This window comes from Zalophus californianus, chromosome 9 (genome assembly GCF_009762305.2).
Source record: "Zalophus californianus isolate mZalCal1 chromosome 9, mZalCal1.pri.v2, whole genome shotgun sequence".
NCBI lineage: Eukaryota > Metazoa > Chordata > Mammalia > Carnivora > Otariidae > Zalophus > Zalophus californianus.
Window position 1 is genome coordinate 110,306,357 of NC_045603.1, and position 16,306 is coordinate 110,322,662.

The 16,306-nt window shown below is 39.3% G+C and overlaps 1 protein-coding gene across 15 annotated transcripts in view; it reads right to left on the minus strand.

The window, feature by feature from the left end:
• The window catches only part of CCDC7 (coiled-coil domain containing 7), a 481,360-nt gene that overhangs the window by 285,095 nt on the left and 179,959 nt on the right, over nt 1-16,306 (minus strand). The gene's annotated exons all lie outside the window — the stretch shown is intronic.

The following is a 16,306-nucleotide window of genomic DNA, read 5'->3' on the forward strand; positions in this document are numbered from 1 at the left end:
TCACATTTATTCCAAAGTTATCTTTCCACAATTTCATCTCAGAATGAAAATAAAAATGAAAATTTCTCTATAGTGGTTTTAATATAAAAAGATCACTGTCTTCCACAAGGGTCAATTTCCAAGCTCTGGGTTAGTTTTCTTCAAGTTAGTAAGTATTTATTCTTCACCTGTTGGCAGGATCAGCTTATTAGGGTTCCAGAACTAGTAACCATATATCATGGTTTGTCCGCACAGTCTCAGTGTATGCTTGTCCCAGCATTCCAGTTTATATGATAATTTAAATGATCCAACTACAATTACTCATGTTTTATAGAATTTAACACAGCTTTTCTAGCCCTATCAAATGAAACAGATTTTGATGGTTTTTGTTTTATACAGCTATTATTCCAGTTAGTATAATTTGCCTAAGGTTTATTGCAGTGCCAAAAATAATTTAAATTTTGGTCACACAGATGCAAAATTTTACAACGTAACTATTGTCACCAATCCTAATCTGTTACTTTAGGATGAATTTCAAACACCTGATTTTGGATTATAAAAAAGAGAGATATGGAGGACAATTCTGAGAACAAAAGTGTAAGATAAATGATAGCTAAAAAGATAATTAATGAAAAACAGACGTTTGCATAGTGTTATAAAATGGATTCCAATATTAAAGTAAAGAGAATAGGTGGCTGCCTGTCCCAAATTAAGGCTATCTCAACCTCAAACATGATTTATTAGTTTTATCAGGTATTTGAATTTAAAAAAACTAGTTATAAAATAGTCTAACACTCTTCTGTAAACCATTTTTGAAGACATATCCTAGAGGACTGTTGTCATTTTTTGGCCACTGAAGCATAACAATTGTTCAAGTACATAATATAAATTGATGCCTTTTTACAACCATACCTGCAGCTATACACAAATCACCACTCCTATTGCTAATATTACCACACAGCTATAAGTAGAAAGCAAAATGCTTTTAAAGATTTTGAAATTTTTATTAGGGGATATTAATCACTTGATTCTACACAGGCAAATGATCCTATTATAACAAGAGAGAAAATGTGTGGCAATATCAAGAACAAGGCCTTAAATACAATACAGAGAATATAATACAAAGTTTATTTATAACTATATTCCCACATGCAAGCTTTTCCCACTTATATTGGCTCCCACAACCATAAAGGACAGTCATGGCATAACACCATAATACTTCTGCTGAGGGGGGACAAGAATGAAAAATACTAGAAAGGTATGCAAGCAGTACTGTTCAAGCTCACATCAGCCAAACAGATATCTCTCAGAAGTGGAAACAGGCCTACTTTCAAGGCCTGATGTCTGTTTGAGTAATAAAAGAAAAGAAGAGGTAGAGGAGGAAAAGGAGGAGGAAGAGGAGAAGAAAGTCGATGAAAGTCAGCCTATAGTCACACAGAAAATAATAATGATTTGCCCAATCCCCAATCTTTGGTAAATTATCAAAAACAACCTAAATATATTTTATAAGTCTTGCTAAATTTGCATCATTTGTCATACACTTTTGATTAAGATTCTTTCTAGTCATCACTATGTTAAAACACAGAGTATAATAGTATCCTTATGAGCATGTATATTAACAGCTTTGATAATAAGGATGTTGATGGCATTCTACATGACAGTCTTCAACATCACTGATGTGATATAAAGACATAATATATAGAGATGTATAAAGAATAACGGGGAGGAGCAAGATGGCGGAGGAGTAGGAGACCTAAATTTCATCTGGTCCCAGGAATTCAGCTGGATAGGGATCAAACCATTATGAACACCTATGAACTCAACAGGAGATCAAAGAAAAGAATAGTAGCAACTCTCTTAACAGAAAAGCGACCACTTACTGGAGGGTGGGACGTGTAGAGAAGTGAATCCGAGGCGATATTCGGGAGGATAGACGGTGGGGGAGAGGGCCTCCATCGGCCGATTCTAGCAAGTGATAGCAGAGCACAAAATGGGAACTTTTAGAAGTCAGCTCTGCTGAGGGACGTCGCTCCAGTGGCTAAGCGGGAGGTGGAACCCTCCCAGGACAGTGTGGTCTCAGGACCCTCAGGGTCACAGGAAGACTGGGGGCTGCTGAGTGCAGGAGAGCTCCCAGGGATTGAAGCAGGAAGCCAGCTGCAGAGACAGAGCTGAGGAGTGGGCTCTCAGGTTGGGGTTGCCATAACCTGTGATCCACAGCACAGTCGGGCCACTGCTCTTCCAGCAGGGACCCAATAAGCTGCAGATCCAGGGAGACTCCCCTTTCTCCCCTGGGGAGAAGTGGCATGGGAGTGCACCACAGGAATCTGCTGGGTTTGGAGACTCCATGCGGGGTCGGGTGCCAGAGATAGAAATGCTCGGTCACAGGCTGGGTGAGCACGGAGTGCAGGGAGACCAGGGAGATGGGAGTGACTGACTGCTTTTCTTTGGGGGCTCACTGAAGAGTGGGGCACAGAGTTGTCAGCTCCTCTGGGGCAGAGATTGGGAGGCCGCCATTTTCACACCTGTCCTCCAAAGCTGTGCAGAAAGCTTGCAGGGAACAAAAGCTCCTGAGAGCAAATCTGAGGAGCAGATTACTTAGCCTGGCCCCCGCCAAGGGTGTGGCAGTTCTGCCTCCGGCAAAGACATTTGGGAACCATGGCAACAGGCTCCTCCCCCAGAAGACCAGCAAGAACAGCCAGCCAAGACCAAGTTTACTGATCAATGAGAACAGCAGAACGCCAGCATGAGGAGAATACAGCACATAGAATTCATGGCTTTTCCCCCCCTGATTCTTTAGTCTTTCAAAGTTAATTTTTTTAATTTTCTTTCTTTTTTGAATTTTTCTTTTTACCTTTTTCAACCAACAACTTATCAAACCATTTTTAAAAAATCTTTTTTATTTTTCATTTTTAGAGTCATAGTCTATCCCTTCAGAGTAGTTACCTTCTTTTTGGTATATATATATAAGTTGTTCTTTCTTTAAAATTTTGGGATACAGTTTCTTCTAACAGACCAAAATATACCCTAAATCTCTAGTGTATGGCTTTGTTCTAGTCTCCTGACAGATCACATTCTCTTTTTTTTTTAAATCCCCTTCTTTTTTTCAACCAATTTCTTATCAATTCCTTTTCATCTTTACACTCATATTCCATCCCTTCATCGTATTAACCCTTATTTTTGTACATATGTAAGTTTTTCTTTCTTTAAAATTTTGGGAGGCATTTTCTTCTAACAGACCAAAATATGCCCAAAATCTAGTGTGAGGCACTGATCTATGCACCAGCCTGATCATATTCTTTTTTATCTTTTTCTTTTTTTTTCTTTCCCTTTCTTTTCCCCTGGTTTCAGGTCTCTTCTGATTTGTTTAGTGTATATTTTTCTGGGGTGGTTGTTACCCCGTTAGCATTTTGTTCTCTCATTCATCTATTGTCCTCTGGACAAAATGACAAGACGGAAAAAATCACCTCAACAAAAAGAACAAGAGGCAGTACCGATTGCCAGGGACCTAATAAATACAGACATTAGTACGGTGTCAGAACTAGAGTTCAGAATGACGATTTTAAAGATATTAGCTGGGCTTAAAAAAAGCATGGAAGATATTAGAGAAACCCTCTCTGGAGAAATAAAGGAACTAAAATCTAACCAAGTCGAAATCAAAAAGGCTATTAATGAGGTGCAATCAAAAACGGAGGCTCTAACTGTTAGGATAAATGAGGCAGAAGAGAGAATTAGTGATATAGAAGGCCAAAGATGGAAAATAAAGAAGCCAAGAAAAAGAGATAAACAACTATTGCTTCATGAGGGCAGAATTCGAGAGATAAGTGATACCATAAGGTGAAACAATATTAGAATAATTGGGATCCCAGAAGAAGAAGAAAGGGGGGGGTAAGGTACATTGGAGAAAATTATAGCAGAGAACTTCCCTAATTGGGGGAAGGAAACAGGCATCAAAATCCAGGAGCACAGAGAAACCCCTCAAAATCAATAAAAATAGGTCAACATCCCAACACCTAATAGTAAAACTTATGACTCTCAAAAACAGAAAACCCTGAAAGCAGCTCGGAACAAGAGATCTGTAACCTACAATGGTAGAAACATTAGATTGGCAACAGACCTATCCACAGAGACCTGGCAGGCCAGAAAGGACTGGCATGATATATTCAGAGCACTAAACGAGAAAAATATGCAGCCAAGAATACTATATCCACCTAGGCTGTCATTGAAAATAGAAGGAGAGGGTGCCTGGGTGGCTCAGTTAAGCGACTGTCTTCGACTCAGGTCATGATCCTGGAGTCCCAGGATCGAGTCTCACGTTGGGCTCCCTGCTCAGTAGGGAGTCTGCTTCTCCCTCTGACCTTCTTCCCTCTCATGCTCTCTCTCTACCATTCTCTCTCTCTCTCAATAAATAAATAAAAATCCTTTGGAAAAAAAAAAAGAAAATAGAAGGAGAGATAAAAAACTTCCAGGACAAACAAAACCTAAAGGAATTTGCAAACACGAAACAAGCCCTACAAGAAATATTGAAAGGGGTCCGCTAAGCAAAGAAAGAGCCTAAAAGTAACATAGAACAGAAAGGAACACAGACAATATACAGTGACAGTCACCTTACAGGCAATACAATGGCACTAAATTCATATCTTTCAAGAGTTACCCTGAATGTAAATGGGCTAAATGCCCCAATTAAAAGACACAGTGTATCAGATTGGATAAAAAAACAAGACCCATCCATATGCTGCCTGCAAGAGACTCAATTTAGACCCAAAGACACCTCCAGATTGAAATGAGGGGTGGAAAACCATTTACCATACTAATGGACACCAAAAGAAAGCTGGGGTGGCAATCCTTATATCAGACAAATTAGATTTTAAGCCAAAGACTATAATAAGAGATGAAGAAGGACACTATATCCTACTTAAAGGGTCTCCCCAACAAGAATATCTAACAATTGTAAATATCTATGCCCCTAACATGGGAGCAGCCAATTATATAAGGCAATTAATAACAAAAGCAAAGAAACACATCGATAACAATACAGTAACAGTGGGGGACTTTAACACCCCCTCACTGAAATGGACAGGTCATCTAAGCAAAAGCTCAACACAGAAATAAAGACTTTAAATGACATAATGGACCAAATGGACTTCACAGATATATTCAGAACACTCCATCCTAAAGCAACAGAATACACATTCTTCTCTAGTGTCCATGGAACATTCTCCAGAATAGATAACATCCTAGGTCACAAATCTGGTCTCAACTGGTACCAAAAGATTGGGCTCATTCCCTACATATTTTCAGACCACAATGCTTTGAAGCTAGAACTCAATCACAAGAAGGAAGTTGAAAAGAACTCAAAAACATGGAGGCTAAAAAGCATCCTACTAAAGAATGAATGTGTGAACCAGGAAATTAAAGAAGAATTTTAAAAATTCACGGAAACCAATGAAAATGAAAACACAACAGTTCAAAATCTTTGGGATGCAGCAAAGGCAGTCCTAAGAGGAAAGTATATAGCAATACAAGCCTTTCTCAAGAAACAAGAAAGGTCTCAATACACAATCTAACCCTACACCTAAAGGAGCTGGAGAAAGAACAGCAAATAAAGCCAAAACCCAGCAGGAGAAGAGAAATAATAAAGATCAGAGCAGAAATCAATGAACTAGAAACCAAAAGAACAGTAGAACAGATCAACGAAACTAGGAGCTTGTTCTTTGAAAGAATTAACAAGATTGATAAACCCCTGGCCAGACTTATCAAAAAGAAAAGAGAAATGACCCAAATCAACAAAATCGTGAATGAAAGAGGAGAGATCACAACAAACACCAAAGAAATACAATCATAAGAACATATTATGAGCAACTCTATGCCAGCAAATTAGATAACCTGGAAGAAATGGAAGCATTCCTAGAGATGTATCAACTACCAAAACTGAACCAGGAAGAAATAGAAAACCTGAACAGACCTGTAACCACTAAGGAAATTGAAGCAGTCATCAACCATCTCCCAACAAACAAAAGCCCAGGGCCAGATGGCTTCCCAGGGGAATTCTACCAAACATTTAAAGAAGAATTAATACCTCTTCTTTTGAGACTGTTCCAAAAAATAGAAATGGAAGGAGAACTTCCAAACTCATTTTATGAGGCCACCATTACCTTGATCCCCAAACCAGACAGAGACCTCATCAAAAAGGAGAATTACAGACCAATATCCTTGATGAACATGGATGCAAAAATTCTCACCAAAATACTACCCAACAGGATCCAACAGTACATTAAAAGGATTATTTACCACGACCAAGTGGGATTTATCCCTGGGCTGCAAGGTTGGTTCAACATCCGCAAATCAATCAATGTGATACAATACATTAATAAACGAAAGAACAAGAACCATATGATTCTCTCAATAGATGCAGAAAAAGCATTTGACAAAGTACAGCATCCTTTCTTGACCAAAACTCTTCAGAGTATAGGGATAGAGGGAACATACCTCAATATCATAAAAGCCATCTATGAAAAACCCACAGCAAATATCATTCTCAATGGGGAAAAACTGAAAGCTTTCTCCTTAAGGTCAGGAACACAGCAGGGATGTCCACTATCACCACTACTATTCAACATAGTCCTGGAAGTCCTAGCCAGAGCAATCAGACAACAGAAAGAAATCAAAGGCATCCAAATCGGCAAAGAGGAAGTCAAACTCTCACTCTTTGCAGATGATAGGATACTTTATGTGGAAAACCCAAAAGATTCCACCCCAAAACTGCTAGAACTCATACAGGAATTCAATAAAGTGGCAGGATATAAAATCAATGCACAGGAATTAGTGGCATTCCTATACACCAAGAACAAGAGAGAAGAAAGAGAAATTAAGGAGTCCATCCCATTTACAATTGCACCCAAAACCATAAGATACCTAGGAATAAATCTAACCAAAGAGGCAAAGAATCTGTACTCAGAAAACTATAAAATACTCATGAAAGAAGTTGAGGAAGACACAAAGAAATGGAAAAACATTCCATGCTCACGGATTGGAAGAACAAATATTGTCAAGATGTCAATGCTACCTAGAGCAATCTACACATTCAATGCAATCCATATCAAAATACCATACACTTTTTTCAAAGAAATGGAACAAATAATCCTAAAATTTGTATGGAACCAGAAAAGACCCTGAGGAGCCAGAAGAATGTTGAAAAAGAAAAGCAAAACTGGTGGTATCACAATTCCAGACTTCAAGCTCTATTACAAAGTTGTCCTCATCAAGACAGCATGGTACTGGCAGAAGAACAGACACATAGATCAATAGAACAGAATAGAGAGCCCAGAAATGTACCCTCAACTCTATGGTCAACTAATCTTTGACAAAGCAGGAAGAATGTCCAATGGAAGACAGTCTCTTCAAGAAATGGTGTTGGGAAAATTGGACAGCCACATGCAGAAGAATGAAACTGGACCATTTCCTTACACCACACACAAAAATAGACTCCAAATGGTTGAAAGACCTAAATGTGAGACAGGAGTCCATCCAAATCCTAAAGGAGAACACAGGCAGCAACCTCTTCAACCTGAGCCACAGCAACTTCTTCCTAGAAACATCACCAAAGGCAAGGGAAGCAAGGGCAAAAATGAACAATTGGGACTTCATCAAGATAAAAAGCTTTGCACAGCAAAGGAAACAGTCAACAAAACCAAAAGACATCTGAGGGAATAGGAGAAGATATTTGCAAATGACATATCAGATAAAGGGCTACTATCCAAAATCTATAAAGAACTTATCCAACTCAACACCCAAAGAACAAATAATCCAATCAAGAAATGGGCAGAAGACATGAACAGACATTTTTCCAAAGAAGACATCCAAATGGCCAACAGACATGTGAAAAAGTGCTCAACATTGCTTGGCATCAGGGAAATCCAAATGAAAACCTCAAGGAGATACCACCTCATACCAGTCAAAATGACTAAAATTAACAAGTCAGGAAACAACAGATGTTGGTGGGGATGTGGAGAAAGGGGAATCCTCCTACACTGTTGGTGGGAATGCAAGGTGGTGCAGCCACTCTGGAAAAGAGTATGGAGGTTCTTCAAAAAGTTGAAAATAGAGCTAACTTATGATCCAGCAATTGCACTACTGGGTATTTATCCCAAAGATACAAATGTAATGATCGGAGGGGTACGTGCACCCCGATGTTTATAGCAGCAATGTCCACAATAGCCAAACTGTGGAAAGAGCCAAGATGTCCATCGACAGATGAATGGATAAAGAAGAAGTGGTATATATATACAATGGAATATTATGCAGCCATCAAAAGGAATGAAATCTTGTTATTTGCAATGACATGGATAGAACTGGAGGGTATTATGCTGAGCGAAATAAGTCAATTAGAGAAAGACATGTATCATATGATCTCACTGATATGAGGAATTCTTAATCTCAAGAAATAAACTGAGGGTTGCTGCAGTGGTGGGGGTGGGAGGGATGGGGTGGCTGGGTGATAGACATTGGGGAGGGTATGTGCTATGGTGAGCACTGTGAATTGTGTAAGACTGTTGAATGACAGACCTGTACTTCTGAAACAAGTAATACTTTACATGTTAAAAAAAAAAAAAAGAAGATAGCAGGAAGGGAGAAATGAAGGGAGGGGAAATCAGAGGGGGAGACAAACCATGAGAGACTATGGACTCTGAGAAACAAACTGAGGGTTCTAGAGGGGAGCAGGGTGGGAGGATGGGTTAGCCTGGTGATGGGTATTAAAGAGGGCACGTACTGAATTTTTAACCCCTTTAACACATTATCATCCAGGCAAAATGGAAGCTTTCTATTGAATTACTGCCCAACCTGTCCTGAGTTGTTTTGTCTTTCTGTTTCAAGACCTTTTTTTTTTTTCAGCCTTCCTTATTAACTCCATCCATTTTCTAAACTTTCAGCATAGTCCCCAAAGTATTTCTCTCCTCCCTTAGGAAAATAATTCTCTTATAAATATTGATATATACACTGAACCTAAAATCAATGGAAATATAGAAGATATAGAATGTATTTCTATATGAAAGGAAAACAAAAGATCTAGGATTCAAACTGTGTAGAATCAAATGATTCTAAATATTAACTTCATAGGAAAATGTCAATATAATGAATGTAAAATTAACATTCAAAATTTATATTTTGATAGTTTTAAAAATTATAATTATCATTGGTCAAATTCTTCATAGTGATTAGTTTTAGGCCCTCAACTAAAAAGGAACTCAAAAATTCTGAAAAGATTCAGTAAAAATACAGATGATTAAAAGCCTGGAAAAATGAATTGTTAAAATACTTAGAATTATTTCATCTAGAGAAAAGAAGGCTTGTTTACTACTTTGAAATAGTTTGCAAACGTGTAGATATATCTCACACTGAAAATGTTGACTAGCTACAAATAATAGCTATTGTTATTACTGAAATAATTAAAAATAGGAATTAAACTATAAAATAAGGCAAGTATATGAAACAAAAAAGGAAAAGTATTCTAACACTAGAAAAACAAATTATTGGTTAATGAGGAAGATAAACATATTTTCTCTTGTATGGTCCTGGTGGATATTTTCTTTTCCCTAGTCAGTAGCTTGGCAGAGAGTCTCAAAATTTTTCACTGATACCTGCAATATTGGACTGTGAACTCCCTCCACACACCCTTCTATCGACATGTCTACTTCCCCTTCATCAGGGAGTTTCACAGTTAGAGAATCATCTATTTTTCTCTGTACCCTCCCACTTCTCTATAAATATATATAGTAGTATGTGAATAGGATCCTTCCCCTAGAGCACTTTCCGTTATCCATCACGTTGTCTCTAGTCCAAACATTCCTTGTGCAAAAGGAGAGCTTGGACTATTACATGTGTTCTGCTTCTACTCTGCTTGTAAGTTTTTTTCAATAAATACTATTGTAGTGTAATAACCTCCATTGTATTCTTAGTTGTATATGACTTATCTGGATATTTTAGCCTTGGAAAACAGAACTAGTTTGATTGGGCCATCACAGAGGTAGAAAATAAACCCACTGGAAGTCTTACATCAGACAAAGAGTGGCTCATTGTTCCCAAACTCTACAAAAAATGTGGCTCATGCTGAACACCTGCTTTCCTTATGGGAATATGGATTTTTTGGTACATGGTAGGAACAGGGTGTCTATAAGACCTGCCACCAGTAAAAACCCTGGGTACTGAGTCTCTAATGAGCTTACCTGGTAGACATCATTTCATGTGTTGTCACAAAAAGAGGACTCTTGGATGCTTGTACCTAATGTCTTCCAAACTTTGCCCCATAAGTTTTCCCTTTGCTGATTTTGCTTTGTATCCTTTTGCTATAATATCACGATAATGACTATGTGTGGAGCCCTCTTAGTCCTCCTAGTAAATCACTGTACCTAGGGATGGCCTTGGGGACCCCCAACACAGTTGGCTTCAGAAATGGGATTCACTAGAATAGCCCCTGGACTCACTAAAATATGATGAAAGCACTGGTTGGGAAAAGGAGTTATGAAAGACTGGGATGGAATATGATTAACTTTGGGTGGCTGTGGAGTCACCTATTATGAAATAGCAGCTGAGCTAATAGCAGCTGAGAGGTAAAAGTTACCTATGGAATTTGAAAATGATAATTTCAACCCCAGGAGAATTGGTCTGCTGGATCCCCTTCGCTGCTTTTCTGGTGAAATGAGGGAAAAAGATGCAGCCTGGGTGATGGCTTGGATTTCTGTTCTCTCTACCAAGTGGAAGGATAAAGGGCCTAAAAATACCCAAAGGTGGACTTCGGATGTGCCAAAGGCTGTAAAAACTAGTTTGTACTTATTCTTTCCTCCAGGTGGAAGGGAAAAAGTTTAAATCAGCTCCTAGTGCTGGAGCAAAGGGGAAAAAAGGTGGAGGTGAGTGTTAAGGGGGGATAAGGCTGGGTGGGGAGAACTCTAGTCTTTTCTTCAACCTAGCCCTTCTACTACTGTGGCATCATTCTCTTCCCCTTGCATCCCAGCTGGGATCTTCTGTGGCTCTAATGTTAACCTTGTAAATGCTAAATGTATTGCTAGTATGAATTTGCAATGAGTAAAGAGGAGAATTTTTAAATGGCTTTGTATTTTGTAACTATTGCATCTGGATATATGATAAAAATTGATGTGAAATGCTATGTTTTAATTTCATAAATGCTAGAGGAATCATCCTGATCAGGGAAAGCTGCAAAGAAAAGTGTTACTGGGATTTTGTTGCCAAGCGTGACTTGGAATTTAAATTCTCTGGATATCAAAAGTAGAACAATGGGGCACCTGGGTGGCTCAGTTAAGCATCTGCCTTGGGCTGAGGTCATGATCCTGGGGTCCTGGGATCCAGCTCCTCATCGGGTTCCCCACTCAGTGGGTAGTCTGCTTCTCCATCTCCCTCTCCCCCTACTTGTGCTCTCTCTCTCTCTAAAATAAATAAAATCATTTTAAAAAAAGAAAATAGGACTAGATTCCATAAATCATGATTTTTGCCTATTAGAAGCAGGAAAGGCAGCCTATTTTTGCCTATTAGAAAAGGAAAGGCAACTAGAGCAAGAGAGGCAATCCCTAAATGAAGATACACATTTGGAGTTTTATCTTTTTTTTTTAAGATTTTATTTATTTATTTGTCAGAGACAAAGAGAGAGAACACAAGCAGGAGCGGGGGGCGGCAGGCAGAGAAAGAAGCAGGCTCCCCACTGAGCAAGGAGCCCAACACAGGACTCAATCCCAGGATTCCGGGATCACGACCTGAGCCCAAGGCAGACACTTAACTGACTGAGCCACCCAGGCACCCGCATTTGGAGTTTTAAACAGCAGTTTTTGGTTGCTAATAGGTTCTTATAAAATTAGACATTTGACCCTTAATGATGATGATTTTTCTGGCCTGATGTGCATATTTTTGAGTGAGTCAATTTGGGCTCTAAGACTGACAAAGAAGGTTTGGTAACACCTTGATTGATATTTGGACTTGTAACAGGACTCTATCTCTATGACATCTCAGGTTTGCTACTAATAAAAATAATAATTAAAGAAAAAAAAGCTAATTCACAGATCCTAATTGCCTGGACCTGACTCAGCTAAAACCTGACACTGTCTGCTATGGGCTGTTTCAGCCTCAGCATGGGTTATTCTAAAGGATGAAAAGCAGAAAGGCTTAATCAGACTCTGGGACAGCTCCAGATCTAGGACACCTGTCTTTGAGTCCCTAAACTCCAAAAACATCATGTATGCAGACTGCACCATCTGGATCACATACCAATATCCACAGAAAAGAGCTTGTTCTCTGAAGAAACCATCTTAAATTCAGCTGCTGATCTACTCTATATACAGAGACTAACTACACTCCTCACTTTCCCTGATAAAAGTTGCAAGTTGGGGAAGGGCACATCTCAAGGACTGTGGCCACTGCGTGCTCTTAACAAATCAAACTTTGGTTGTTGATTATTGTTTGACTTGCTGGATTAGTTGCAGTTTGCAACAATGGACTGATACTCTGACTCTACTTCTCTCACTTGTCTCCTGGTATACACACCTTAGTAGGTCCTTTTGACTATTAAAAACAGCTGTTCCCAGGCGCCTGGGTGGCTCAGTTGGTTAAGCGACTGCCTTCGGCTCAGGTCATGATCCTGGAGTCCCTGGATCGAGTCCCACATCGGGCTCCCTGCTCGACAGGGAGTCTGCTTCTCCCTTGACCCCGCTCTCTCTCTCGTTCTCTCTCTCTCTCTCTCAAATAAATAAATAAAATCTTAAAAAAAAAAACAGCTGTTCCCACAAAGTGATTGATTTTTTTTTCTAAGTGGCTCACTAGATAAATGATCAGAACAAAAGGGATGGGAGGTTACATAAACCCATTTTGAAAATTTTGAAAATTCAGAATTTGTCCTGATCAATTCCTAAATGTGTTGTATCTTTCTGGTTAGGATGTATAAAAATGCTTTTCTGCAAAAAATGCTTTTGTCCTTCTTTACAACCCTTCTAGTCAAAAGATCTAGATGAAAGTAGAACATCATTTGGAAAGAATGTAAAGTTTTGATTACTAAATGAAAACACTGATTCTTGTAACACCTGATAAAAAACAAAAGTCCAGCACGTTAGGAGGCACTAGGGAGGGGAAGGGCACTAGTAATCTTTGTTTTTCAGAACTGTTCCAGAAGTTTTCCCTTCTTCCTGAGGAAAATGCTCTGTGCTGCCATTCCGAGCTGCTGAGAGTACCTTGAATTCAAACTGAGTGCAGAGACCTGAGATTGCACTTGACAGTGCTGATGATGAGATAGCAGGGGTGGGGATCCTGCACTTTCCACACGGAACAGCTTCAGATGTCATCTACATTTCCCAGGTACATTAACTGGTGTCATTCACAAGAAAAACTGGAACTGACTGCTTTTAAGCAGTCCTTCTAAAACAAAATGATTCAACTAAACCAATCAGTCTGGACCAGGAACCCTAAGGTGGGAGACCACATTGGGACCCCGTTTTACCTGCACTGCCTGCCTAAAGTATGTCCTCTTGGGGGGCTCTAACAATTATAAAGTCTTTGTTTCCAGGGGTACCATGTGGCCTCTCTGGGATTAAATTTCTTGCGCGTGTGACCTGACTGTCATGACACTGTCTCAGCCCTAGAAGGCCTTCAGGTCAGCTTCAACTTATTGACCATAGTTGTCCAATTCCTGAATTGGTGCCTTGGGTAAGAAAAGGAAAAGATCAATATAGAAAATTAAAGAGAAAGTCACTTGGCTTTCTAAGATATGGTTAATGGGACTTGTTTTACAAGCGAAGTCCAGGACTTCTAAAGGGTATAACTGAGATTAATACTACAGGTTAGTCTCACCCGGGAGGCTGGGGACCCACTGATGATAATTTTTTACTGTAAAAATACCTTGGTCAAGGGGGTGTACTGCACAGCAAAGAGTGGACCTAGCAACACTGAGACTGCTATCCTTAGAATGACCTGATTGCAAGGTTGAATCTTGGCTGGCATTTGGGAACCTGGATTTAGGGAGGGTTCTTACAATTCCCAGAGCTGATAAGAGTGGCTCACTGTGCCCAAATTGGTAGCACAAATAATGTGATTTATACAGAATACCTGCTTTGCTACTGCGAGCCTGGAATTTTGACACATGGCAGGCAGAGGGTGCTACATGACTAGCCTCAATAAAAACCCTGGGCACTGAGTCTCTAATGAGCTTGACATTTCATATGTATTGTCATAATTCATTGCTGGAGGAATTAAGAGCATCCTGTGTGACTCCACTGGTAGAGAACTCTTGGAAATTTACACTTGGTTTCTTCTGGATTTTCCCTCATGAAACTTTTCCCTTTACTGATTTTGCTTTGCAACCTTTTGCTGTAACAAATCATAGCCATGATAATGACCATATGCTGAATCCTCTGAGTTCTCTCAGTAATGCGAGTGGTCTTAGGAACCCCTGACACACAGGGCTACTATTTTTGTACTTTATATTACAATGAAATTTGCTGTTTCTCTCTTGGATTATATAACTGACACTGGAGTTCTGGAATACTAAACCCAGAACAGATACAAAGCCATGCTGATTGGAAAACTACCCTATTGGCCAACTACATGAACTTGGGAAGAACTGTCTGAACTAATCATTCAATAATATTGCATACAGGGAGGGTAAAGATAAAATTAGTTTCCAAACAAAATTTGATGCATGCAGGGATGCTATGAAATGCCAGTATATCTAGTTAAAAAAAAAACAAACACGGGGGGGACGCCTGAGTGGCTCAGGCCAAGCATCTGCCTTGGCCTCGGGTCGTGATCCTGGGGTCCTGGGATTGAGTCCCACATCAGGCTCCCTGCTCAGCGGGGAGCCTGCTTCTCTCTCTGTCTGCTTCTCCCTCTGCCTGCTTCTCCCTCTGTGTGCTTGCTTGCGTGCTCTGTCTGACAAATAAATAAATTAATTAATTAAATCTTAAAAAATATCTTAAAAAAAAAACTATCATTGGGTATGATAGTCAAAGCTTCAACAGTGGGAAAAAAAACCAACTGTATCCCCCCTAAGTCTTTGTTATTATACCAGCTACTGAATAAATTGCTGCCACTACTGATACATGTATGCAGAAAGACAGGCAACATGCAACCTTTACTAATATTTCTTGGGAATATTTAAATTCCTGACATACATTTCAACAGGTGGAGTAAAACCAGCACAACGTGAACTGCTAGCAATTTCCAGACATTCTAGTATACTGAAGACAGTGGCCAACACTGAAGAAGTACTGCTTATTTTCTAGGCACCTCTCATTAAAGATAATTTTAAATGAAAACACAATCCATGACCCTGTCATTCAAATGAATTTTGGGAAGGGGATCATTATTTGGACAATACCAAAAAGATATATTCTACATCCTTTACAAGAAAATTTATTAGCTCTGCAGACCCCAACCACAAAGGACTTTCTTCTTTAAGTACTGATGATATCACATTCTATACCTAGCGACTCTTCAAAGCATCTGTATCAGAGCAACTAATTTTAAATGGAAGTTCCTACATTAAGAAGCTATGGAAAAGTTCCAGGCATCACAAAAGCAAGTTTTAACTTTATATCTGCTATATTCTTTAGACTCATGGGATTACAGGTACATGACATGTAAGTTAACTTTTGCTGACTGGAGCTTTTGGCAATAATACTTCAAATTATTTGTCAGTTCCTGGGACTCTGAACTCCATTACTTCTTCCCACTGCTAAATTTATCACATGCTCTTGGCCTATTATTGGGCCCCAATGGGGCAGATTTTCTCACTTTTCAAACAAACATTCCTATCCCATGATGGATCTTCTCTAAACCAAAATCTCATAAGGTGGTATAAGCCTGGAAAATTCTACTGAAAAGGGAACTGACTTAGCACATCCAATAAAGGGCCAATCCTGGTCCTTAGGACCTTGGCCGAATTAATAAAATATGTCTGCACACTCACTGGGCACAGAGATACTCCCCTGCTGTTTTAACCATACCATTGACTTAGTAAGACCCTTGCCTTGCCTATAAGATTTGCCACCTGACAAGAAAGTATGATTCACTGATCCAACAGTCTCAAAAGTCATAAAATCTATTGAGGTACAGCATTTGTCTACCAGAATAATGGTAGGTTGTTAAAATCCCATAGAATTGGACATTCTTCAAAATTAGGTGAATTTCAGGCCTTGTTCATAGCCACAGAGCACATTCTTAGATTGAATTATACTTTTACAAACACTCATGAGCCATTGCTAATGGCCCAGTGACATTGTCAGGCCATTGGGCCATGCAGGACAAAACTATTAAATACACATATTTTTTTCTGAGACAC